This window comes from Vicugna pacos, chromosome 10 (genome assembly GCF_048564905.1).
Source record: "Vicugna pacos chromosome 10, VicPac4, whole genome shotgun sequence".
Lineage (NCBI taxonomy): Eukaryota > Metazoa > Chordata > Mammalia > Artiodactyla > Camelidae > Vicugna > Vicugna pacos.
The window spans coordinates 58,878,449-58,905,034 of record NC_132996.1 but is presented as its reverse complement, the minus strand read 5'-3'; the positions used below and the strand labels follow the sequence as shown (position 1 = coordinate 58,905,034).

Below are 26,586 nucleotides of genomic sequence, written 5' to 3'. Positions count from 1 at the left end.
CTCACTGGGTGAAATGACTTGCCCAAGGCCGCACAGCCCGAGGGCACCCTTAGCGCCACAGCCCTGGGGCCTGACTGCCAGCCTTGACCATGAACCCTCTCCAGCAACACTGCACTCTGCACACTGCCCCCGGAGCCCGTCCCCTCTTTCCAGAGCAGACACCTAGACCTTGGTGATGGCACCTCCATGGTAGGGGATGCAGTGGGGACCAGGAAGAGGAAATAGTCCACAGAAGAGGGGACAGGGTCACCTCTGAGCACTTCTCAGTGCCGACAAGGAGGTGGGGCTGGTGGCGGTAATTCTGCAGAATGGAAAGACATCCCCATCAGCTTCTTAATTACTGCCAAGGCTCCCAGATCCTCCACAGTGGGGGTCCAGATGAAAGCTCTCCATCCTCTTCAGGGGTCCCAACATGTCTGTTATTAACTGAACATATGAACCCAATAGCTCAAACGTTTGAATGGAAATTATTATGGATGCACTTCAGGCACACCTCCCTCTTTCCCCTCAAAGCGGAAGGAGTAGGGGCCCAATGAGATGGGTCGTATTGCTCACCGCCCAGATCCTGGAGTCAGCCAATGGCAGGGCATGAAGCCCAGGGACTTCTCCCCTGACCTTGCCTTGCCAGGATAGCCTTCATTTTCTGAGGGCCTGGAGAAGGGCCTCAGGACAGACTCTGCACTAAATGCACTAAAAAAAAAAAAAAAAAACACCTCTGACACAAAAATGCCATTTCCTAAAGGGATCTGCAAGAAGAAGCCATTTAAGATGATGCCATCATCAGCCATCCTGTCCTGGCTACAGTCGTGCCCCTGGCCCTGCACTGATGCGGTCCCCACCCCTGTGAATCAGCTGTCAGCAGCCCCGCTTTACAGATGAGGAAGCCTAGGCTCCTAGGGGGTATGCAGGATACTAAACCTCATGGTGTCCCCTTTTGGGGTATCTCACCTTGCTTGACCAGGTTCCTTGGGTGTCTGCCATCCCATCTCTTTTCTGTTCTCCGAGAGCTCAGAGCAAGTAAGCATGCAGGCGTAGGCGCGCATGCACACAGGTGCACACGCAGCACCCAGGCGCCTTGCTGGCCCCTAATAGCCCAGCAGTGAGGTTGCTGCCCAGGTGATTGACCGAGGGCTCTGGGTCCATGATGCCCAAGGTCTTGGACTCAAGGACAGGATGAGGACTCTCATGATTTCTCTTGACAGCCCAGGAAATCTTGAGAGACCTTGCTCCGTGGAGTAACAGCCAACATCTCCCAGGTCCCGAAAGCATGCAGAAAGGGGCTCTGGACCGGGGTGAGGACTCCTAAAGGGGTCTTTCTGGTCCGAGCATCTCTCACAGTCCCACAGATAAGGGCTGGAAGGAGGGAGCCAGAGCTACATTTTGAACACGAACTGTTATATTGTTTTTCCTTTTCCAGTGCTTGCAGTGTCCTGCTGACAGACTATGAAAATAAAGACTCATTTCCCACTGATGTGGAGTATTTTTTTTCTTTTCGCTCCACAAATACCGTAATTCTGGGTTTCTGGCACACTATCCACCCCGGCTTGCTCCTGGATCAGCGTCTAATCCTGAAGGCTCCTCATGAACACACCTCCCTCTGCCACATCACGGCCTCTCTTTGTCTCAGCAAATTCCTACAAGCCCCCTGGCAAGGCATCCTCCCCCACCTTTGTCAGACAAGGAGACTGAGGTTCAGAGCAGCTTGTCTGAGGCCACACAGCAAGTTCACAAAGGAACAGACAAATCATGGAGAGCTTTTTTCTTCATGGATAGAAAAACCAGTAGAGCTATTTTCCTTCCCAAGCCTCCAAATTGGACAGTTTAATCTGGCTGATGGCTAAAGACGGGAAGAATTCTACAAGATCCACCATCGGGTGCTGGTTTCACTCCTCCACCCATGACTTATTTCTAATGGGAAGTGAGAACCTTAGCTTCTCTGAGGATTGCAGCCCTGCCTCGCGTAAACATTCACAAGCTGTGAAAAGAATTCATTGATGAATTCATACAACACTCCCTGGGTGAATGAAATCCAGCCACTGATGTGAGAGTGGTGCTGCAAGATTGCTGCACAGAGAAAATCTGCACGCCTCTTCCTTCTCTGATCCCAGTCCTCTCTGGATGCCCAGGTGTCCTGCACAGCCTGGTCTGCACAAAGACAAAGGCAGCCAGGTGCGTGGATTCTTCCCTTGGCCTCTCCTCTCCTTGGAGCAGTCAACTCTGACACGTGTCCTCCTCAATCCTGGCCAGCTTCTCCAAGTACAAGAGAGACAAAGCCACTGGCGAGGGGCCCCCAGCTCTTGTCAAACATGTCGCTTTGCAGGAAATCCCTCCTCCAACCTGCACTCTCCAATATGGCAGCCACTAGCCACATGCGGCTACTACATGTAAATCAGTAAAAATTAAATAAAATTAAAATGTCATCCGCCTATGGCCCTAGTCACACTCCCAGTGTCCAGTGTGGCATGTGTCTCATACATTGGAATAGGGAACGCATAGAACATTTCCATTCCCACCAAAAGTTCCACGGGACAGCACTGCTGCAAGAGCTGCTGAGAATGGGGTGGACACGCTGCTAATAATCACAGCCATCCGGGGACCGAGGGTCCCGGGAAAGCCTCAGCCTGCCCAAAGGGTCTCTGGGCCCCGGTATGACCTACGAAAGAAGAGGCATGAAAAGAGTATACCCAGCCAGCTCCTATTTCAAACTCTGGATTCGCAACCTTTTCTTCACCTGTAAAATGGGGATAATGCTACCTGATCTGCCAAGGAGAGTAGGTGGAAGGCACCTGACCTGGGCCAGCCTCTGAGCAGGTCCCGGTGTGACTGCCTGCCCTGGGCTATAATGGGGGGCTTAAAGATAGACACGCAGCCTGGGAATGGCGACCAGGTGAGACTGGGGGGCTTCTGAGAGCTCCAGAGAGCAACCTCAGCAAAGAACGAGCAATTACAGATCACTTGAAAAGCATCTCCTACTAGCCGGAGTGCGGGTCAGCCTGATTCCTGGATTTTGTCTGGTCAGAGATGATATTCACATATGCCAATCAATACCTATTCAGTGTCTGTGTTGGACCTGGCCAGGTGCTGAATGTTTTATATCCTTTGACTTTCATAACAACCCTGTAAGATCAGATTTTTTATTTCCATTTTGCAGGAGGAAATTGAGACCCAGGGAAGCTAAGAAAGTTGGCTCTTGTCCTCTGAGCCCACTGCTTCCCTCTCTCTGCCTCCTTGTGTAAAGAGGATGAGAATCAACCTCCAGTAGCCAGCAAGCCAGCACCCAGAACTGCCCCGAGGGCCCCACCAAATGAATTCTGTCAGCTCCGCACACTCACAGCTGTAGAAAGATCTGAACTGCGGGTGAGAAACGTGCTGTGTCTGGAATCCAGTAGGGCTGCTTTCGAATCCCAAGCGTGCTCCTCACTGGTGGCATGAGAGTTAATTCTCCTCCCTGAGCCTCAGCTTCCTTATCTGTAAAGGAGGGCTCCTAACTATAGCACCAGGTCAACGTGAGGAGTTGAGTGTGTCCTTGAGGGTAATATGAGCTTAACACACAGGAAGCACTCAAATAAGGTTGCTTATGTCATTATTTTTCAAGAGCTGAAATTTTTGCCCCGATTTGTTTAGCTTCAGAATCTACTCTCTCTTTGTTGTACCCTGTCCCGTCTTGTCTCCACCCCGACAAGCAGCATATACACCCCTTCCTAATAAGGCCCTGCTCTGGCTAATAGTAAAAATGGTTTGCATTCCTAAGATCACCATCAACGGTAGGATGGAGAGAAATGGAGCAAGAGTTAACAATATAAGCGGACAAGCCCTGCACAGGTGGTGGGGAAGGGACTACAGTCCTGACACTGTCCCAGATCCCTGGGTAACTTCCACCCACCAGTGGGGCCCTACCCATTGTCCCTTAAGAGTAATAGATGCTACAAAATTGGCAGGAAGGTACTCTGAGGCTGCCACCAGATTTTGCTCTGAATCTACCTAATATGAGGTTTCAAAGCACAGAACCACAGAGCCTCCTTCCCTGCCAGCTTATCCCGCCACCCCCCACCCCTGAAGCTCATCTTCACCCTTCAGCAGGAGGAGGGCTGGGGTGGGAGCCCACGGAACAGAGAGGAGGCTTCAGCTCTGCTCTGTCACTTACCAGCAGGAAACTGCAAGAAAATCTCATGCTTTCAGAGCCTCAGTCTGCTCGTCTGTCAAATGCGGACATCACACGTGCCCCGCCTACTTCACACAGCATCGGGAGCCTGAACGAGCACGGTGGGTGTACAAAGGTCTGTAAACCCCAGACTCAAACACTGTTTAGACCTGTGGGCAGCATCCATGGTGCCCTTGTCTCAACTGATCATCGTAACAGCTAACTAGTACCTCCCACCATATTCAATACTTCATGGGCTTTGGCCGCCCAGTCCTCAAAGCAGCCTAGTCAGTGGGGCACTATTGTTGGACCCACTTTGCAATGGGGAATACTTGGAGTTCAGTGACTTGCCCAAGGTCATGCAGATAGTAAGTAGCAAGGGTCCATAACCCTCGGCCCAAGTCCTCTGCTGCCGTGGGCACCTCCCGCCCCTGCCCTCTGACCTCAGCCATCCATCCCAGCAAGCTGCCCTGTCACCAATGATCAGCAGGCGGCAAGAGTGAGAGGGCCCAGGAACATAGTTCTGCTTTGCCAGGTCCAATCAGTAACCCAATGCATACAGAGTGGAACAGAGCCGGAGGACCCTCAGGACAAAGGGAGCACTATGAATGGTGTAAACCACCTTGCCAAAACCACAAATATTCTGTGGCAAGAACTCGCAGTGGGCTGCAGTGTGGGCCAAAATACAATTTGCTGAATGAATATATCAATGAAGAGAAAGTATTAAAGTAACGGATGTGGAAAGGCCATTAAAAAAAAAAAACAGCAAGAGGGGAATAAATGCAAAACGCGGAATGGGAAAAGGCCAGCTCAGGCTGGGTGGGGCCTTCGGTGTTTCTGGGCTGGGGCAGTGGATACTCATGTGTTTAATGTATTATTGTAATTAATTTCCTACATTTATTAATAAATATCCTTTTGGATCTCATCACTGTTCAACGGAAGCATTCGCACGCGAGCTGTTTTCAGCCCCTTTGAAACATCTGGATTTCGGCACTAACCTTGCCCTTATTTAGAATAATACTTTGTCTCATTATATCGTGGTTAGGGATGATTAAAATCACCATAGACATTTTTAATAATACTTGTTATTTATATAATACTCCACATTTTTATGGTCTTCACCACTTGCATTATTGAGTTGAAACTTAGAAGTCAGGAATGCAGCTGTTGTAGGGCAGAAAATGCTAGAAACCAGAGCTGCCTTTTGCTCCTGATTCTGCCTCCTATCAGCTGTGAGACCCTGAAGAAGCCCTTGAGCTTCCTGGAGCCTCAGTTTCTCAGCTGGGAAAATGGGAGAATGTACTTGGCTGTCTGTCTGGCCAGATGGTTCATTAACCCTTATTGACTGCTCAAGTATCTACTGACCATTTCCTGTGTGCCGGGCTCAGCCCTGAGTGCTGGGGACATGGCAGAAGACTTCTCAGAGGCTGCCGGCCAGGGATGGAGACAGACAGTGGACAAAGAATACTATAACAGTACTTTGTGATGTCAAGAGAATTATGAGAAGTGATAGCACAGGGTCCCCAGAGAGCTGATGGAAAGGGGTTCAACAGGTCCAAGGGGCAGCGGTGGGGGCATTAATGCCTGAACACATTCTCATGATCTGAAGTCTTGTCGGGAAGGTAATGGGTTGACACCACTATTGTAAAGACAAGAATTAAAAAGCTTTACAGAATATAGAGTAAAAACAAGCCCATGAGCCAGGAACAGAAGGCTGACAAGACAGGGCCAAGAGCTCGCCTGTACACACCAGCACAAAATCCTGCCATACGTTGGCACCGGTTGGTAATTAGCTGTTGCTCTGGGCTCCAAAGTCTTCCCACAGCCTCCCGACCCCTCCCCAGGCTCCAGCAGCTAAAGGAGGGACATCTGTCCCTGCAGGGACCTCTGAGATCCAGTACGATGACCAGTGTCTATTCCAGGTGGTCAGTGCCAGCATCCACCTGTCATTAAATATCTGGCATTTTGCCCTTGAGTCAAAGGATGGGGTTATAAATCACACCTCAATCTCTCCACGCAAGCCAACAACGCAGGCTGTATCCTGACCCCTCCCTTCCCATCTAAGCCCCGGCAATGAGCCAGGCTATGCCTCTGGGGTCCAGGGAAGTTCACCTCATAAAGGCACACTGAAGATGAGTTCTGGTGGAGGAGGCGAAGGATCTGCATGAACAGGCTGGAAAAGTGTATTCTAGAGGAACAGCCTCTGTGAAGGCAGCTCCTAGAGGGAAGCGTTTATAGTCTTGAGAGGCCGAGAGACCAGTGCACACAACACTGGCTCACACAGCGAGCGGGGGTGGGCAGAGCCTTGAGGCCACATCGAGGATGTTGGGATTTATCCTGTGAGTGCTGGAAGTTCAATGGGATCTGTAGGACCTCATAGGATTGGACAAGTGCCCAGTGTAAGCCAGCCTCATAAATGGTTCTGGTACGTCCTGGATACATGTGTTGTGATTTTCTTCTTCCAGTCTGTGGCTTTCTGATTCATTTTCTTAACAGAAGTGAGCAGAAGTTTTAAATTTTGATGAAGTCCAATTCATCAGTTTTTCCTTTCATGGTTACTATTTTTAATGTCCCGTCTAAGAAATCTTTGCCTACCACAAGGTTGTGAAGCTATTCTCCCGTGCTTTCTTCCAGAAATTAAAAAATTTCTTCAACTCAATAATAAAAGACAAACAATCCAATAAAAAATGGGCAAAAGGCTTGAATGGCTAGTTCACAAAGGAAGATATTCAAATGAGATCAAGCCATGACAAGATGTTCAATTTCACTAGCCAAATAAGGAAGTGCACGTTAAAACCACAATGAGATAACATTCCACAACTATAGAATGTCTAAAATCAAAAAGCTGTGTTGAGCATACCAAGTGCTGATCAGGCTGTGGAGGAACTGGAACTCTCACAGACAGCTGGTAGAAAATTGCAATGGTACAAACATTTTAGAAAATAGCTTGGCAGTTTCTTGTAAGTCAAACATACACCTGCCCTACAATGTAATCATCCTACTTCTGGGTATTTACACCAGAGGAAAGAAAGCACGTGCCCACACAAAAACTTGTACTTAGATGTTCATAGTAGCTTGATTATACAGTAGCCAAAAATTGAGAACACCCAAATGTCCATCAAAGGATGAATGGATGAACACAGTATTATGTATATGTAAGATGGAATACTATGCAGCAATAAAAAGTAATGAGCTACCCACACAGGCAACAACATGGATGACTCTCAGAAACATTAAGCTGAGTGAAGGAAGCCAGACGCAAGAGTGAAAACTGTAGGATTCCATTTATAGAAAGTTCTAGAACAGGCAAAGCCAACCTATAGTTATAGAAAACAGATTAGTGGTTGACTGAGAAGGGGCATGAGGAAACTTTCTGGGCTTATGAAAAAGTTTTCTATCTTGCTGGGAATGTGGATTACATGGGTATAAATGAGGTCAAAATGGATCAAACACTTTAGATCTGTATATAAACTATACCTTGGTAAAGTTTGTAATTCTTAGGAAAAAGACAAAAAGTCACTGGATGAATATACATAAAAATCCTTTAACTATCTTATTTATTTAATACAAGTGCATTTATTTATTTATTGAAATCTATTGATATATACTATCTTGTAAAGTCGAAGTGTCCTACATGTTGATTTGCTAAATTTACGTATTGTACTATGATTGTCATTATAGCAACAGCCCCTCTATCATGTTACATAATTATCATTGCTTCTTCTAGGTGGGAATAATTAAGAACCAGGCTCTTAGCAAGTTTGGTGATTATAATGCAACAATGTTGTCTCTATTCACTAGAAGGTGCATTAGATCTCCAGGACTTATTTGCCTACTAGTTGCAAGTTTGTACCCTTAACCGACATCTCTTCCATTCCGCATTTTTTAAAGGCTCTGTTGTCTAGCATTGTTACCAAACATGCCAGGGACAGAGGAGGAGAGACAAAGGCGCACACAGGCTGCTGGAACATTCCATTAATTCATTAATTCATTCACCTTCCAACAAAGATCTGCTGACCCCTACTGTGTGCTATAGTAGCCCTGGAGCAACGAAGGTGGATAAGATAGCATCTCACCCATCCAGGAGCTGACAGTGGTCCTGTGTGTGTGCTGTACATGTGAGTACACGTTTGTCTCACTTCTCAAGAAGTTAGCCATCATATTTTCTAATAACCAACTAAAAGTGTAATAATATTTTTAAAAAAAGAAAAAATAACAGCCACTCAGCCACCTCTTCATTCCCCCAGACCATTGGTGGCTCCAACATCTGGCCCCGCATCAAGGAGGCCCGGGGGGCGGGGGAGCTAGGTGAGGAGGGAAAGTGTCTCTCACTGGAACCTAGTGACTGTGGGCTGCCTCCAGCCAGGCCTGACGTGCAGGTACCAGCGAGGCTGCTTCACTATCCCGTCTCTACAGGCGCATGGCTGGCTCGGGGACTTCCAGTGCAGCCGCAGGACGACTAAGCTGCCAGTTTCTGGCTGCTCCTCCAGCCCTTTGCAGAAACCTCTAGAGCATCGTTTTTCCTTAATGTGTGTGATAAGCCAGTCCTTTCTCAATTGCTTTCTCTTAAAGGGACAGAAAAGAAACTGACCAACCATAGCTGAGAAGTAGGCATTCCACAGACAGGCCCAAAGACCCACCAGTACTTCGAAACTCTTCCCCCACGTCCCCACTTCTCCCCCCAGCCCCAGGAAGCTGCTCGACTGCCCAGAGTTTATTTCGCCTCATGTCATCCCTGTTTTCAGGAGGGTTTTGGTGATGGACACAGAAGTCCCGAAGTTGGTGCTCAAGGCTGCCATCCACAGGGCCCAGCACTCTACCTGGGATAAGACACCATGATCCCCATTTTACAGGTGGGGAAACTGAGGCTCAAGGATGATAGGACATGACTAAGGTCATACAGCTAGCAAGTGGCAGAAATTGGATTCCAGAGTTTCTGGGGTCAAAATCAAGTATAAAGGCCCCATGTCATTTTCTCCTTAACAAACCTCAGAACCATGAAGCCTGGTTCACTGCTATCAGTGTGTGCTGGAATGAATGATGGGTGGATGAATGTGTGAATGAATACATGGATGGATGGAGGGAGGGATACGTGAAACAGGAGGCATCAGGAAATGCACTAGCCTCAGAGGGCACTTGCCCTGGGCCCAGGATTATTCCCTGACTCAACCTTCCATCTCTCCCTGCAGCCCTTGCTGGGCTCAGCATCTGGATTAAAGGGTCCCAGATAATGCAGAGTTCTGTAGGCCAGGAGCTGAGAAACAAGCCCGTGGTCCTCATGAGGGCCATAGTGGCCAGACCAGCTCCTCCCTCAGCTCAGCAGGATCCAGGGTATCAGCCAAGGCTCCCACTGCACAGACTGGACCTGATAACATCTGACCAACTGCTTAGGGGATGGGTGTGTGGGCCCAGGGACCAAGGGACTCCCCTGCCACGCCCTCTGGCCACTGAATGGGTGGCCACACAGACTGCCATCTCTCTCTCAAGGCCAGCCCTGCCATTGGTCATAGCTAACCACAACACTTGTGATTTTGAGGACCACAGACTACAGGGCTGTCAGCTCAGACCAGGACCGAGGCCAGGTCTTAGCTGCTTGATGCACCAGTATATTCCTAGGAACCCCTTCCCTAGTGCCAACCATGGTAGGTGCACAATGTGGAGAGAATGAATGAATAAGTGGCTTGACAAATGCTGGCTGGCACTGGACAGTTCCTCAAAGATCAAATGGGCCATCCCACTTCCCATTTTACAGATGAGAAAACTGAGGCCCAGGGAGAAGAAGCAATTTTCTCATCACAAATCCATTGCTGAGGCTACTTTGAGGTCCAGTTGTCCACTGTAAGGCCTCCTCCTTCCTCCCCTGGGAGGGAGTTGACACTGGTTAGAAGTGCCTGCCTTACTTGCTTTACTGAGTTTTCTGGTGTCCAGCGAAAGTGCCATGATCAATTAGTGATGTCTGTCATGAAAAGGGAGTAGGGAGTGACAGCACATCTGCCTCTCATTTGTTCTTCCTGCAAACACAGGAGGAGGGGAGGGGAGGGAGAAACCCCCTCTCTCCATAGAGCCCATTCTTTCCCAACCTGGTCCCTTACAACAGGAGGCGTGTTCAGCCTGGCTACCTCTAGAAATGAGGCTACCCTAGATCACCTCTTCCCTTCTCGGCACCTTCCTTCCCCAGCTCAAAACCAGACGTGATCCAGCCCAACCCATGTTTCCAGCTCCCGTTCCTCCTGCTTCGTTGCACAGGTGCTATGTTTAACCCGCCAGAAGGTTCCCTGCTCCCCAGGAAGCGCCATCCTTCACACCTCCAAGGCTTTGTGTTCTTCTCTCTGCCTGAGTTACCCTTTCTGCTGGGGGAAAAAAAAACATCCTTCCAGGCCCAGGACAAGAGGCAGTCCCTCTGCCCAGCCGTCCCGAGTCATATGGACAGAGCCCATCTTGTCCAGCCCTCCTTCCCCAACCAAGTCTCAAAGCAACTGTTTCCTCCAACAGAAATGCTGTTCTTTGTCCACACGCCCCCTTGACGGGGAGACCCATGATAGTAGATGCAGTGCTCACCTCAGTAGCCCCAGCACCCGAACTGGGGCTGGGATACAGTAGGTGCACGGTGAATGATATTGACCCTTCTACCAGGCTGCCCCTTCTGGAGCTGCAGTAAAGACTACAAGGAATTGCAAGAAAGAAAAGGGAGGGCTGAGGGAGGCAGGCAGTGGGGAACCACAGTGTGATCTGTTAACAGCGGGAGAGGAGAGAGAATGAATTCATTTCCTCCTTGTAGTAATTTGCCTGTAAATATTCACAAACCACACAATTTCTCTCCGCCTTCCCATGAAAGATAAACGCATAAATAAACCAGCCTACCCGAGGCTTTGCACGTAGGCTGTTGTCCCTGCCCTAAAACACCAGGTGACTCTGCGGTTAGCTGCAAACCCCCACCCAGCAAGAGTCCCAGAGGGTGTCTGGAAGTGGGTGACTACAAGAGCAAGGAGGTGACTTGGCAGGAGTCAGCACTGGTCACTCGGGAGCTAGAGGAGATTTGCTGACAAGACCCAGCGAGTTGTGGACCCAGCAGTCCAGAGGCCAGAACAGGTGGCCTCACTGGCCAGGGTCTGGCTTGGCGAAGTGTCCTCCCCAACCCCAAACCCTGGGGAGAATCCAGAGGTCACACACAGAGGCCACTGTTCTCCAAGTATATCCCTCGATAAGGAGAAAAACAAATTTCTTCTTGAAATGCTAGAAATCTAGTACACATGGAGAGGGCATGTGGAGGGTCCCAGACAGAGAGGCTATCGGAGGGCAGTGAGCCCTGGGCAGGGGGCCCTGTGGTGGGAGCCCCATTAGGGCAGAAGTCTTCCATCCAGCGACCAGGGCCTGTCATCAGTTGCCATGGCAGCCTCTCAGCATCTTTCCCTTGCACCTGGGGGGCGGGGGTAGACATCAGCCAGATAGTGGCAGGAATCAGGCTCAGGAGAGAAGGGCTCTTTCCTCCTCCCCAGGCTGGCTATGCAAACTCCTGGGGCACCAGCAGGAGCTTATGCCCAAAGCTCACTCCTGTTAACACATTCAGGATATGGACCAAATCCAGCAAAGTTTGGTTAACCTGGACTCACTGAAGCAAGTCCTAGGATGACAATGGCAAATCCTTGCATCACACTGGCCACAGGATGAGCTCTCCTGCTTTTAATCCTCATGGCAGCCTTAGGAGACCAGCTACTACCAACTCCATTTTCTAGATAGGAAAACTGAGGCCCAGAAATCTAGCCACACAGAGAGTGGGGGAGGAGTCAGGATTCAAACACAGACATTCTGGCCCTGGTGTCTGGCAAAACTACTAGGACACAGAGGAGGGAGGCTGCCAAAGTGGAAAGAAGCTGGATGCAGGGTCCCAGGAGTAGGGTGTGTGTGACTTTGGGGGAAAAGGGGGATGTGTGCCAGTTTTCTTTGAAATATGTGAAGGCCTGAGTGTGCAACCCACCCACATGATGACCTCACTTAATCTCATCAGCAGCTCTGTAAGGAAAGGTTATTATGCCCAATTCACAGATGAAGAAATCGAGGTTCATGAAGCTTAATGGTCTTCTTCCAGCCAGGAAGTGAGAGCCAGGATCTGAAGCTGGACCAATTCACCACCGCCCCTCCACTGGCTTCAGGCCCAGCTCCTCTCCCAGCCAGAGTGACTCGGAGCAAGTCTTTCACCTGGTGGACCTCAGTCTCCATGTCAGTAAAATGGCCCCTTCCTGAGCTTAGGGTCCAGTGTGGCTGGAAATACAGAGTGAGAGGGCAGTGGATGTGAAGGTAAGGCCACTGCACAGCACACAGCCTACGCCCTGGGCTCTAAAGCCCACAAACTGGCTGCACCTGGAGGACTGACATTTACAGCAGTGGTCCCCGACGCCCCACAGGATGCTCTGCCAGCAAAGAGATTCAATTATGGTCATTATGGTGCACTTAGGAAAACCAGGGAGCAGGCTAATCCATTTCAGAAAGATTTGCAACAGCAGAGGATGAATCAAAACGAGTTTTCTACTTAACCCTCAGTTAAACAGAAAATCCATTTAACCACAAGGCAACACTCTGTCTTCCCACTCTCCAGTCAATCTTTTTTTTTTCTTTACTGTCTGCCACTTTGATTTATATTTGCATTCCTTGAAGCTGCCTTAGAATGAAAAATAAGTTCATTGATGGAAAGATGTCATAAACCTCTGAGGGTCTGCAGCCCTGGACCAACATCCTCAAACTTTTGCTCCCTCCAACAGGGCAAGGGCGAGCACACTGCTTGTATCCATGGCTGCCAAAGATGCTGGTGAGCTCTGGAGGAAGCAGCTCCACAGGCCCAAGGGGGAGTGCTAATTCACATCTCCCACCATTCCCTCTTCCTCCCTACAGGGAGCAAACCAAACATCTGCAGCCAATGGAAGCTCCCAGAAAGAGACCGGGAAAAGGATATGCTTAGAGGGACCACAAGGGCTGGAATCCTTTATCTCCAAGTGCTCCACGGAGCAGTGGAGAGCAAGATGTCAGGGAGGAATGATCAAGATGTCAGGGAGGAATGATCAAGAGCAGGGATAGAAGAAGGTAGGATATAACTCAGTGGTAGAGCATGTGCTTGGCACACATGAGGTCCTAGGTTCAATCCTCAGTACCTCCGTTAAATAAATAAATAAATAAATAAATAAATAAATAAATAAATAAATAACCTAACTACCACCCTTCCCCCCCAAAATTAAAAATAAAGTTTAAAAAACCCGGCAGGGATAGATACAAGTTAGGTGAGTGATTCCCACAAAATGGAAAGAAAACATATCAGCCAGCTAGTTTTCTCCATCATTAAATAAAGTAGCTTCAACCACACACGTGCAACAAGGCACTCCAGGCACAGAGTTGCCGGATAAAGTCCAGGATCCTCAGTGAAGTTTGTATTTCACATAAACGATAAATAATGTTTTAGCTTATGTTGCAAATAATCCACGGGACTAATATTGATGGGACATACTTAAACACTGAAAAAGTATTCACTGTCTATACGAAATTCAAATTTCCCTGGGCCTCCTATGGTTTTATTTGCTACATCTAGCAACCTTTTCCAGGCGGCATACATCTAGCACCTAAGTGGGGGCACACTGGAAGCAAGCAGCCTGTCCACAGCGGGGACCTCTAGCCTGGTGCTGCCAAAGAGGGAATCCCACACGGTGTTGGCTGTTACGCAGTGGGAGCCAGTGCCCAAAGAAAAGCAGGAAGCCGAACAGCGGACTTTTGGGGGGCATCTCTGCTGAATGTGCGCCTGAGTGGGAACAAAAGCAGGAAACGAATGGGCCTCTTGTCCTGAGAGGGGGCCTGAATGACTTCTTTTCCCTTCATTTCCCAAGCTCTCTGTAACGTTGTTTTACAGTCTTAACAATAGCAGTGTGCAGTCACACGCACATGCACACAAAGGGCTCCACTCTCCTTGTCTTTGAGAGTAACCGGGTTGTTCTATCAGATTTCGAACTCACTGAAGTCAGGGGCTGTGAGTTTTTAATCCCTATATCCCAGTGGATGCTCAATGAATGATGGAGGGAGGAAGGAAGGAACTTTAAAAAGAGCCAGAGAGGGAGGATCTGTTGGTACAAAAGCCAAGAGCTGGGAAATCCCCACTTGGAAAGAGGCTCCTGGGGCCCATGGGACCTCCCAGGTTGGGGGAGCAGCTCCACCACTCTGGGCTCTCCTTATTCCCTTTCCTGGGTGCAAAGGCCTCTGCAGTCACGGGCCTGGGTCCTGTTTGGACAGCAGGCAGCACAAACCCAGCCTCTGGCCTGAGGACCCCTGCTCCTCAGTGCTCTGTATTTACCCAGAGCCACTGCCCAGCAGTGGGACGCGCTGCCAGACACAGGGACAGACCTGGGGTGCCTCCCCCAGGGACAGAAAGCAGACTCTTCCCCCTCCTGCTCTGTCCTGTCCTTCTCCCATGGGGCTTGCCTGTGTCTTATTTCAAGTTCGGTTTAAGCAGACATTGTGTCAGCTCTGCCTTTGAAGCCTGGGAGAAAAATCTCAGCTCCAAAGGGATATTTCCTACCAAAAAGGCTCTCCAGAGAGTCTCCGCAAAACTAAAAACCAAAAGCCCTGGATCCTTATCTCTTGGTATTTATGAGATTTTTTTCATTAGAACGGCTGTCTTCACGGACTGCTCTGCCAAAAGGGAAAGGGAAGGAGAAAGAGGGAGGGTGGGGGGAGGAGGGCAGGGCTCCCAGTGAGCGGGACTGGACGTGTCCCCAGGAGGTTCTAAACAATTGCTGTAGTCAAGGCTGAGTTTTAGCAATAAGTATGTAAGCTTCAAATGAGCACATTTTTATTACTTCACCTCTAATAAGCATTGTGTTTACATGGAAGTTAGTTCAGAGAATACCCACTTACACAGCCAGACCCTGATACAAGCCGATTGTGCCACACGTGTTCTTTGTGAGAATAAGGATTCAGAATCACTGGAGTTCTCTTTGGACATAGTTCGCCTCTCCGGTCCCTCTGCCGCTAGACGTTCTTGCATTTAAAAGTAGAACTGGGGGACGGTATAGCTCAAGTGACAAAGCGCATGCTTAGCATGCACAAGGTCCTGGGTTCAATCCCTAGTACCTCCTCTTTACAAAAAAAAAAAGAAAAGTAAATAAACCTAATTACTTTCCCTCTTAAAAAAAAAAAAGAGTAGATCTGAAGTAGGCAAGGACAGCACAGAGGACACAGAAACAGATCAACGCCACTGCTGCCACCTCCGTTCATTCCCTGGCCTTGTGGAGCTCACTCGTTTGGAAATTTCCTCATGGATTTTTTTCACTTTTTTGAAAGTATACATTAATGCAGTTAAAAACTGTGAACCCTCCATTAAGAAAAATAAATAAACCGAATTACCTCCCCCCAACAACAACAAAAAAAGTATTTTAAAAAAGTGTGAACCCATGACTTTTCTCCCCTTTTTTATGCTGTAATATTTGTTTGTTTGTTGACTTGGCAATTATATATATGAAGGTTATATATACGAAGGTCACTGAAAGGAAAGTTTCACTGTGTTTCTTTTCTGGCCATTATTAGAATTGGGTTTGATTTCATTGCTATTACTGAAAATAATTTTGTTGCATAGAGGAGGCAAGTATTAACCAGTCATCCTCCCCAGGTGTTGTATGTGCTAGGTGTGCCCTGTTGCAGTTCATGTCAGCACTGACAGCTGAGCAGGGCTCGCCTTCAGGGTGGGCTAAGCCCAGGATGTGCCCCTGCAACTGGCTTCTCTTCCTCGTTCCACGCCACTCAACAGCTTCTGGAACAATGCCAAAATAAGATCTGTTTGTCCTGGTGTCCTAGATGGGCACCTCCTGCAGGTTCTCTGAGATCCTGCATCCCCCCCATCATCTTCTCCATCTACACTCACCCCACTACAATAGCTAAAATGTGGAACCAATCCACATGTCCACTAACAGATGAATAGATAAGCAAAATGTGGTTTGCATACACAAAGGAATATTATTCAGTCCTAAAAAGGAAGGGAATTCTGATACATGCTATAACATGGATAAAACTTGAGGACATTATGCTAAGTGAAATAAGCCAATAAGAAAATAATAAAAATATATCACTCCACTTATATAAGGTACTTAGAGTAATCAAAATCACAGTGACAGAGTGATGGTTGCCAGGGGCTGAGAGGAGAAGGGAACAGGGAGTTATTGTTTAATGGGAATAGTTTCAATTTTGCAAGATGAAAAGAGCTCTGGAGATGAATGGTTGCACAATGTGAATGTACTTAACACTACTGAACGGTACACTTAAAAATGGTCAAAACAGTACATTTTGTTATGTGTATTTTACCACAATAAAAAAATAGGGGGAGAAAAAGTTGAGCTATCAAAACATAAAAAGACAAAGAGGAATCTTAAATGCGTATTACCAAGTGAAAGAAGCCAATCTGAAAAGGCTAACAAACTGTATGATTCCAACTCTATGACATTCAGAACAAGGCGAAACTATGGAGACTCTAAGAAGATCAGTGGTTGCCAGGGCTTTGTAGGGAGGGAAAGATGAATTGGAGAAGCACAGAGGATTTTTAGGGCAGTGAAAGTACTCTGTATGATACTATAATTGTGGATACATGTCATTATACATTTGTCAAAATCCATAGAATGAATGTCCAACAGCAACAGAGAAACAGGGTAAACTCTAGGCTTTGGGTGACAGCAATGCGTCAATGCAGGTTCATCAACTGTGATATATGTACCACTGGGTGCAGGATGTCAGTAGCAGGGGAGGCGGTACTTGTGGGCAGAGATGTGTAGGGACAGAGAGAACATGAGAATTCTCTGCACTTACCCCTCAATTTTGCTGTGAACCTAAAACTACTCTAGAAAGTAAAGTCTATTTAAAAAAAAAAAGGCTTCAGATTCCAGAGCCTAGTCTCCTCCCTCCATCCGACAGTGCCTTTCTTTCATAACATAGCCCTGCCCAAGGCCCAGAAAGGGAGACACCATGGTCACCCCATGAGCCCCACAGCACAGGGAATGGCCTTGTGTATATCTTCTCACATCAGCAGCTCTGGGCAGGTAATAAACCAACTATACTACAGCTAACAAAGCAGCACTGCCAGCCGATTTGGACTTTTCCCTTTATTTGTAGGCTACTAATTAAAACTCATTATTTTACATTTTTAAGTAATAAAAGAGGCAGCTGGATGCAACAGAGTGATCATCAGTTCAGGTCAGAAGACTTGTAGACTAGGCTCATCTCTACCATTTCATAGCTGTGTGACCTTGGGCAAGTCACTTCCTCTCTCTGATGCTGGCATTCGTCTGAAAATGGGGTTTCTACTCCCTCCGTCTCTGCCAGCCTGGCTGTTTGAAAGCTCTTCAGCTATGATTCACAATGTGCATATATGTCAATATTAAAAATAATAACAATACCTTTTAAGGACATGTTCTGCTAATTTTTGCTGCGTGAACAGAAAAGCAATGATTTGTTCATTCTTTAGATGAGGAAATTTAGACTTACTATTACCTCTCCATGATGTAAGGAGTGAGTGGGTTTTTCTGGCCTTGCTCTCACAGCCAACCATGTCGGGGAGAGGAGGCGTATCCGAGGGGAAAAACACCAGCTTAGCCTCCCATTAGGGACAACAAGTTTGTGGTCTGGGGTTGAACTTTCTTGTGCAAATTTAAAACCACTTGAAAAAGAAAAAGAAGGAAAAGGTTTGGGATGGAAACTAGCCTAGAGAGCAGAAAAGGACCAGATTGTTGCCATGAGTTACACGTGGACACAGGGCTGGCCTGAGGTCAGAAAGTTCTGGCAGAGGTTGGGCTGAGTAAGCAGGAAACAGAGGTGATGAGAACCTGTCAACCTGTCCCCTCACATACATGTCCCGGAGAGTGAGGGGGAAGCCAGGAGGGGAAGCCCGGGGCTGTTGCCCCTTCCTGCGCTTAAACTCAGGGCTTGGGCCCCACCAGTCAGAACTGGGCAAAAAGGAAGGCTCGTACTTGGCTGACACGGACACGGGTGATGATATCCACCACTTTCTGGAACGCTGACTCCTTCCCAGGCAGTGGGCTACACACTTGATTTCCATCGTCCCATTTACTCTTGACCTCAAAGCCTGTAACTGTAATGACGGTCTTCATGTACCAGGAGAGTAAACTGAATTCGTTTGCCCAAGCTAAAAAAATAGCCCTGAAATTCATCTAATCCCAAAGCTATGCCCTCCCTCTTGGGTTAAACCGCTTTAGGATTTATAAGTAACACATGGAAAATGTGAGGCACGTAGCAAGAATGAGTCCCTTTTTCTACTGGTCAACGAAAAGATGGGAGCTTGAACCCAAACGGATGTAGGAATCACTGGACCCCCAGGCCATCTCGGCTCCAAGAACAGACATAAAAGGTCTGGTCTGAGGGAGGTGATGGTCCCACCCACCTTGGCTGGGCTCAGAACACAGTGGCCTCAGCTCTGAGGGCTGAACTGTTAAAGTGTCAAGTTAGGCCAGAGTCTGCTCAGAGGTGGGTCAAGAGAGCAAGAAGTCCAGACAGCACCTAGACCTGCACCCTCAGAGGGAGGTGGAGGTCACCACGACCTTGCAGCTGGCAGATGAGAAGGAGTTGGGGTATGGGTGCCAGAGAATGACCTGGAAGGAAAGGGGTGGTGCTTGCTCCCTACAAAGCAGATCTGGGGCAAGTAGACAGAGGGTAGAAGGAAACAGATTTCAACTCAGCACAAGGAGACACTTTGACCCGTCAGAGCCAGCCGAAGGCAGCCCAAGGCAACACAGGCTGCAGTGGAGGCCATGAACCCCAAGTCCCTGGAGACGGTTAGGCAGATACTGGTAATCACCTGGCAGGAACTTTGTGTTCGAGAATCTGCCAAGCATTCCGTTCCCTTTAAGCCCATTCCAGCCTCTGCAGAGCTGGCCCATTTGATTCTCACCCAACTCATTGCATGGGCAGGCAGAGAATACTGATTCCCCTTAGAGAGGCAATGAGGGTGCTCAGAGAGGTTGAGCAACTTGCCAAAGGTCACACAGTAGAGTAGAGGTGGGCTGGGACCAAGATCTTCCTCCAGATCACACTGGGAGGTGGGTGGGAGGTTAAACAAGCTCATGTGGACCATTGACTTCTCACTTTTGGCTTCAAAGCCTTCCCAGAATCAAGGCGAATCAGGACATCTCCCTCACTAACTTCTTTCAACTCTCTCATGGCCTCTTCACCCCCATGACTGAAGCATTAGTTCAGCGCCACATCCTCTCCACCCTGTACTGGCCTGGATCATTCTGGCAGCCTCCCAACCAGCCTCCCTAACTGTGCCTCGTCTTCCTCTAAACACCAGTAGTGCTCAACCTTGGTTGCACATTGGAACCACCTGGGGAGCTTTACAGTATATTAATATTCCTCCAAAAGTTACACACAGGAGCAGTGCCACCCTGGGAGCTGGGGCGAGTCACTGTGGGCGTGCAGGACTCTCTGTGGACACTTGGGGACCACCATGGATGCCACGGGGTGATGCTGCGAGTCCTGGGAGGTGCTTCATGAATGCCTTAGGTGCCTCTGTGTGCTCCGTGGGAAACCTCTGCAGTGCTGTGGGGTGTCTGTGGACACACACGGGGTGCCTCTGTAGGTGTGGAGGGGTGCCTTTGTGGGCACCATGGGTGCTGTGGGGTGCTATGGTAAACACACTGTCCTTAGGGCGGGAGCCCAGTGTTTGGGTCCTAACCTTTTTAGAAGTGAACTCCAGAGTAATTGACCACTGTTCTGAACCTAAGTTGTCCTCACTGAAAAAGAACTTGTTAATCCCTGCCTCCTGGGGTGTGGGGAGGACCAGGGCTGATCTATAGGAGGGGAGCGGGAAAGATCTACAGGAGGGGAGCGGGAAAGATCACCACGAGTGAAGTGTAAACCATGGGATAAAGGCTCAGGAGGAACTGTCCACACCTGAGATGGCCCCACGTCCCAGAGGTGTCAGAGCAGAGAGCTGACACAGCCCAGGCCCTACTCTCAGGCTGTTTTTAGACTACGCATGGAAAGAGGTATGTGTCTCCAGGGAAACCCCACTGTGCAGTCACAAACACCCAGCTTTTATTTCCTGAGAGCCCGGAGCGCTTCAAGGAGGTCACCTTGGGAGGCCACATTATTCCAGGGGGCGGCTGCCCTCGCCCTCGTTCAAAGCAAACAGGAGCATTCACGCTGCTGGTGATTCCTTGCTCTCACAACCACCCAGTGTTGGGGGTGGGGAGGGGTGCACGCTAGCTGCCCATTTGATAGGTAAGAAAACTGAGCCTCTGGGTGAACAAATCACTAACCCAGAGTCAAACAGCTACTGGAAGGCAGAGCTGGGACTCAGCCTCCACCAGCCAGCTCCTAGACCCCACCAAAGGTTTCCCACAACAGCACAGGCCTGTCTGCCTGCGGCCTAGGGTCATCTTTACATTCTCCCTGTGACTCAGTAACATTTCTGCTTCCTGACTTAACAACAGGGGCAAGGCTAAATCACGCCGCTCCCACGGCAACCTTCCTGAAGATAAACCAAGAACAACAGCCCCCTTGCTGTTTTTTTCTGTACTTAAAGAGATTCTTTCCTCTTGTCCAAAACCCACGGCTTCCCCTGATGGAGAAAGATTCTGAGGAAGTTAAGCTTTTTCGGACTCGCTTCAGCACCTTCTCCTGATTAAGAAAACCATGCAGGATCCAGGCACTGAGATAAGGTGATAGCTTCCTGCAGGGATCAGGGCAGCTGCTGCCAGGAGGTTTACAATGAAGATTATGGCCCAGGTGGCCAGTGGAGCGGGGTGAGCTGCAGGAGGGAGGGAGAGAGCGCTCCTACCCCCTACCCAAGCCCCAGGCCTTGCAACCCCTCTGCCACTGTCCACTCAGGAGGGCCTTGGCCTCACCCTGCTCTGTCTGCTGCTGGGACACAGCCACCCTGCCTTGCATTCCAGCCTAAAATAATTCCAGTCAGCCAGTGGGCACACTCCAAAGTTGAGAGGATGAGCTCGGAGACCAGGCAAATATCAGATCAGTGATCTGGAAAGTGGCCAAGTGCTTCCCAATCCTGGACACAAGAGGTGGCCGGGCGCAGCACTTTACAGCGTGTACACCCTGTCCAGCCTCACAGCAGCCCTAGGGGTAGGAAGGCAGGTGGAGGGGGTGTGTGGGGAAGACAGGTGCGGGGAGCTTGCTTCAGCTCCCTTGTCTCATCTTCATCACCCCAAACCACCCCATGACCAGATGTGATATCCCCATTTTAGAGATCTAAAAACCAGGCCCCACAGAGAGTTTATGAAGAGCCCAAAACTTAAAAAACAAAACAAAACAAAAAAACTTTCAAGACAAGGAAACAAATGACTTTTATGTCTTTTCAGGGAACGGAATTTCAGAGAGGTGATTTGGCTCAAAGTTTTTTGTTTTGTTTTGTTTTTAACCTTAAGATTCAAGTCATAGAGCTGGTAAACAAAATACACAAGAATTGCAGGATAGTTCAGGCAGGGGCTTCAAATGCTAGCCATTTTACTCACTGCTATGTGACCCTGAGCAAGTCACTCATCCTCTCTAAGGCCTGGTTTTCTGTTCTCTAAGATGGAGGTGATAACAGAGCTCTTCGTACAGGAAATATGCTCAGCCCTACACCTGGACGGCAAAGCCCTTAATCAATGTTGGTTGAGCTGACTCTTCTGATTAGCTAGGACTCAAACCCACTTCCATCTGCACCTCATACCCTGTGGTCTTTCCACTGAGTCATCCTTTGCCCAAGACTGGCAATCAAATCTCGTCGGAGCTTTCAAAGTCTGTCCCTTCTCCACAGCCTTGACCAAGCCCCCCCCTCCATCTGTGCCTCCCTGCTGCCCCCCAACACTTGTCACTTTCTCTAGTTCAGCCCTGGTCTTGGCACCTCAGCAACTGAGGACATACAGGCTAGAACAGAGATTCAAGTCACTGCTGCCCCATTTTACAGATAAGACAATGAGGCCCAATGAGAGAAACAGCTTGCAAAGACTCCAGAGGCACAATCGTGGCACAGACTGGGCCAGAGGATGACGTCCTGGCTCCTCATTCAGGAACCCTCCACAGGCAACCCAGCCCATCACCAGTTTGGGATTGTGGGCACCCCAAGAAGCTTCCAGAGCCCCAGAAGCAGACTGAGGCTTTTCCGTTCCCAATTCCATCAAGGAATGTGGTGACCGATCCTAGTCTTTGTGGATTTAAACTTTATCCAAAAAGAGAGTCCTGGAATCAGGGGGGGTGGGCTGGGATGGGGAGGGGGTTGAAATCACCTAGGAAGTTATTTCCTTCCCACAATTCCAAGACCATGGCGGGTGTGGGGGAGGGGGAGGCAAAGGAGGGGTCCTTGACAGAGGGGGGACACTCTGTGAGCCCCCAGGAACCCTGCTTTCCCGCAGAGGGCTCACCCTCTTCAACCCTTTAATCTTCACTTCCTGGATCGATTCCAAAGACCAACCATGCCCTGTGGTTCCTCTCAGTGGGCGGTGCCCAGCCTCAGAGAGACCCCACTTTGGCATCAGCCTCTCTTCAGCCCTCAACTTTGCTCCCCATCACTGAACAAACATCTGGGGCTGGGGACAAGAGTAAAGCCACCCTTTGCCTGCCCTGCATCTCCCAGCACGAGCCAAGAGCTTTATCACTCAGAAACGGAGGGTCTGGAGGGCAGGGAGAGGGGAGATTAGATCCTTTTGTTTGAATAAGTTAAGATCCATGCCCCCCATGTTGCCAATCTTACCTTTCTCAGCTGGTGTCTTTTCCTTGCAGGGGTGTCAAGATTCTCTTGAGGTCTCTTTCAGATGGTGGCTTCAGGATAAACTCTAAAAGGAGAAGAAAGAGAAATACATTTTAAAAAGGCAAGGGATGGGGGGCATGTGGCTTTTGGGGACCATCGGTCCAGAAGTGTACCCTCTCCCTCCTTCCATCTCTGTAGGCACAGAAGGTTCCCACGGCCAGAAAGACAAAAGCAAACACCCAGCCCCACAGAGGATCTCAGGACAGCATCCCCAGAGCCCAGGGACCAGGACATATTTTCAGGTTTCCAGAATCAGCCCGGGAGCCTGTACAATGTCCCTGGGTTGACGTGGAGCATGCTAATCATAGCAGCACATTGCGTTTCTTTGCTTCTAGCTAGAACTTTATCAACTTGGTGTGGGAACTCCATTTTCCTCAGGCGGTAAAAAGGCTTTCTGAGTAATTTTGAAAATGCAAAAAAGAATTAATCATGGCTTAATGAATGAAGACTTTGGGGCAGACCAATACTTTCAGGGTCGGTATCCATAAAGAGGTAAGTAATAAGCGGAGAAATCTTTGGTGGTGAAAATGCCAACTCAGCCCCAGAGTTCAGGGGCCAGAAGTCCAGCCTCTTCCTTCTGCCCTCCACCTCCTCTCTGTCAGTTTGACAAAGAGTCCCCAGGTCACGGGAGAAGGAACAAATTCACCAAGTCCAGACCACATACCTGCCAGCCAAGGCTTAAGTCAGTCCCAGGGGACCAGCTGGTTCACATGCACAGCTGAGCAGCAAAAGAGCAAAATTTACTGCAGAGCAGGGAGGGCCAGGTTCCCCCTTCTCTCCCTTTCTCGTCTCTCCCTCCCTCCCACCCACACAGTAGAAGCCCCGATCAAGTTTCATGTTGTGTCAAATAATAATGACAATAACCCAGATGCCCTCTACAACCCCATGAGGAAGTATCGCCACTTGAGGAATGAGGACCAGGATGCATTCAGAGGAGTTAAAACTTGCCCAAGGTCACACCGTGGAAATGCGGCAGAGTCGGGACTAGAACTCAGGTCTGTGGGAAGTCAAATCTGCACGTGCCACCTCCACAGTGGGCGAGGTGCAGGAGAGCAATGAGTTCAGGGTCTACCCTGCAGAGCCCAGCACTGGTGCACCCGAGGCGTAAGAGATATTCTCAGAACTCCCTGCTGACTGATGGGGAGCAGGGCCTGGCCAGAGGACATGACCTTGTTTTATTTGGCCATCTCTGCCTCAGACGTCCACCTAGGCAGTGTCAGCCAGGGAGCCTGATGTGTTATGGGCCGGATTAAGGCTACAGTCAGAGGAATTCATGACACTTACGCACATTTACATACGTATCCAGCCATATCCATGTACATACACATACATGTGGACATCGATGTATATGTATGTGTACCTAGTTTTCATTTTTAACTACAAAAGTGAAAGTTCTTCCATACCCACTCATCCTATTTAACACATAGAACCACTGCAAAATCTTTGTCATATGACCTTCTAGATTTTATTCTATGTATCACATATGTGCTTGCCCATGGGCACTCACATGCAGACAGTGTGAATTTTTGCTCAAATGAGATTTTACCACAACCCCAGTTATCAGTGATACCATGTCTACACCCAAGAGTGAGCACACACGCATCTTCCTGAGTCTTTTTCACAGCTGCACGGTTCCCATAGTAGGTGTGGACCACAATTCATTCACCTCTCCCACCATGGATACGAGGGTTATTTCCAATTCTGGCCGTTACAACGTTGCGGCAGTGAGCCCCTTTGTCCCCACATCTCTGTGTGGAAATGTTTATGCAATTCCAAAGCCCAGATGCCTAGAAGTGGGATGTCTGGGCAGAGGCTCTGCACACTTCACATTTGACAAACTATCTCCCCGAGATACTGGATCAGTTCCCCTCAAACAGCAGAACACAATGAACCCCTTTTGTTGGAGGCAAACTTGAACCCAGGGTTCTGCCTACAGAGTTATTTTTCTGTTCACCTTCCGGTGTCCTGGGAGACCGAGTCCCCTAGGCAAGGGAGGAGTTTATTTCTCACACGGATGTCCACCACTCCGCTTCCCCAGGGCATCTCTGAGTCCCTGGCCCACCTGAGCTAGGAACTACATTTATAGGCTCAGAACTGATAATGAGCTTTGATGAGCTCTGGGGACCGTGAGGAACATGTATTAATGTCAAGTGTGCCCGTCAGCCACGCAGCCGGGGTGAATGTCACACATTAACAAAATTAAAGGCTGCAGCCTTGCAGGGAAGTTGCTGCAGGCTGCGTGTCAGGCAGCGCGGGCAAGGCCCTTCAATAACGAAATTACTTTTCAGGTTCTGCACTCCTGAGCCTGAAGCTGTCTCCCGCCTTCGAAGGAATTCTGCCTTCCTGCAGCCTAAGAGGAGATTAATTTATTACCAGTCTGCCAAGAGAGGCAAAATCCAGCACTAATCCTAATTCCTATTTAAGCAAATCTGCATTGTGTGAGGGAAACCAGCTGGGCTCGGAATTTCTTCCCCCTTTCCCCTAAAATCTCATTCCAGCCCCTCCTCTCCGTGGTCGGCGGAGGTCACTGCTGATGTTAGGCCTGGAGCCCTCCTGGGAGGGGTGGTAGAATCCCAGGGTTTAGGGTCAAGGGCAGGACCAGGGCTGGGTGACCAGAGGCAGCGTTGAAAGATGATGGGCTGGGTGATGGTGGTCGCCGTGGACCTGGTTGTCTCATGCCGTGCGAAGGAGGGGCCACCACCCCCTGGGCCTCAGACTCACTCTCGCTTTGTCCAAAGATCCTCCCAGATTTGAAGAGTCATAGGTTGGAATCCCAAGTCCACCTCTAACTAGCTCTGTGACATTGAGTGAGTGACCTTCCCACTCTATATCTCAGCTCCTCATCTGGGAAACAGACAAAACCACAGCTGATGACCCATAAGGTGCCGTGAAGATGAGGAAGGTGTACACAGCACTTGGCCAAGCACCAGCTCACAATACCCTATTTCTTGAACATAAGACTCCATGGATTATAATTGCACCATTATTTTATGGACTTCTAAGAAAGAGAAAACACTGCCTGGTGAGCTAGTTAATTACAACATGTCACTTTTTGTATGATGCATCATGGTTTCAGAGACTTTAAAACATAAAAAAAACAAAGTGTGCCTTAGAATCATGAAATACATAGTGAGAGCTTAACCAATGGCAGTGAATGGGATGACTACTGGCCAAGTCCTCCCATTCTGCAAGGTCTAGTCCAAAATTGAGATCCTCCTCCTCTTTCTCTTCTGAGCAAAGCAATTCTGCGTTGGTTGGGAGAAACCAGCTCTCAATTTATAAGAAAAATTCAGACAGCCACTTCAGTGTCCTGGATGAGACCCAGATAAGAGACTTAAATATCTACCCTGATGTTTCCTACTCTATTTTAAAACTGGAGTAGAATATACATACACAATGGTACACACACCATGAGTACACACAGCCTTTCGAATTTTCACAAACAGAGCACCCCTGTGTAACTGACACCCAGACCAAAGCCTCTGCTCTGGTCTCATCATCCCTAACTCTCCATCCGCACTGCCTCTGCCAGTCACTGCCTGGGCTCAGCCTGATCACTGCCTACCTGTTTGCCGCAAACAGGCTCCTGGCTGTTCTGCCAGCCTGCAGCCTCTGTTTCTTCCAACCTGCTCTCTCCCTAGCTGTCAGACTGAACTCAAAAATA

The 26,586-nt window shown here is 48.9% G+C and overlaps 1 protein-coding gene across 5 annotated transcripts in view; it reads right to left on the bottom strand.

The window, feature by feature from the left end:
* TSPAN18 (tetraspanin 18) overlaps positions 1-26,586 on the bottom strand; it is a 172,690-nt gene that overhangs the window by 118,644 nt on the left and 27,460 nt on the right. For all 5 annotated transcript variants that reach the window (XM_031690590.2, XM_072969833.1, XM_031690591.2 and 2 more), the window contains exon 2: positions 22,866-22,947. The gene's annotated coding sequence lies outside the window, so the exon portion shown is untranslated. The remainder of the gene's footprint in view (positions 1-22,865; positions 22,948-26,586) is intronic.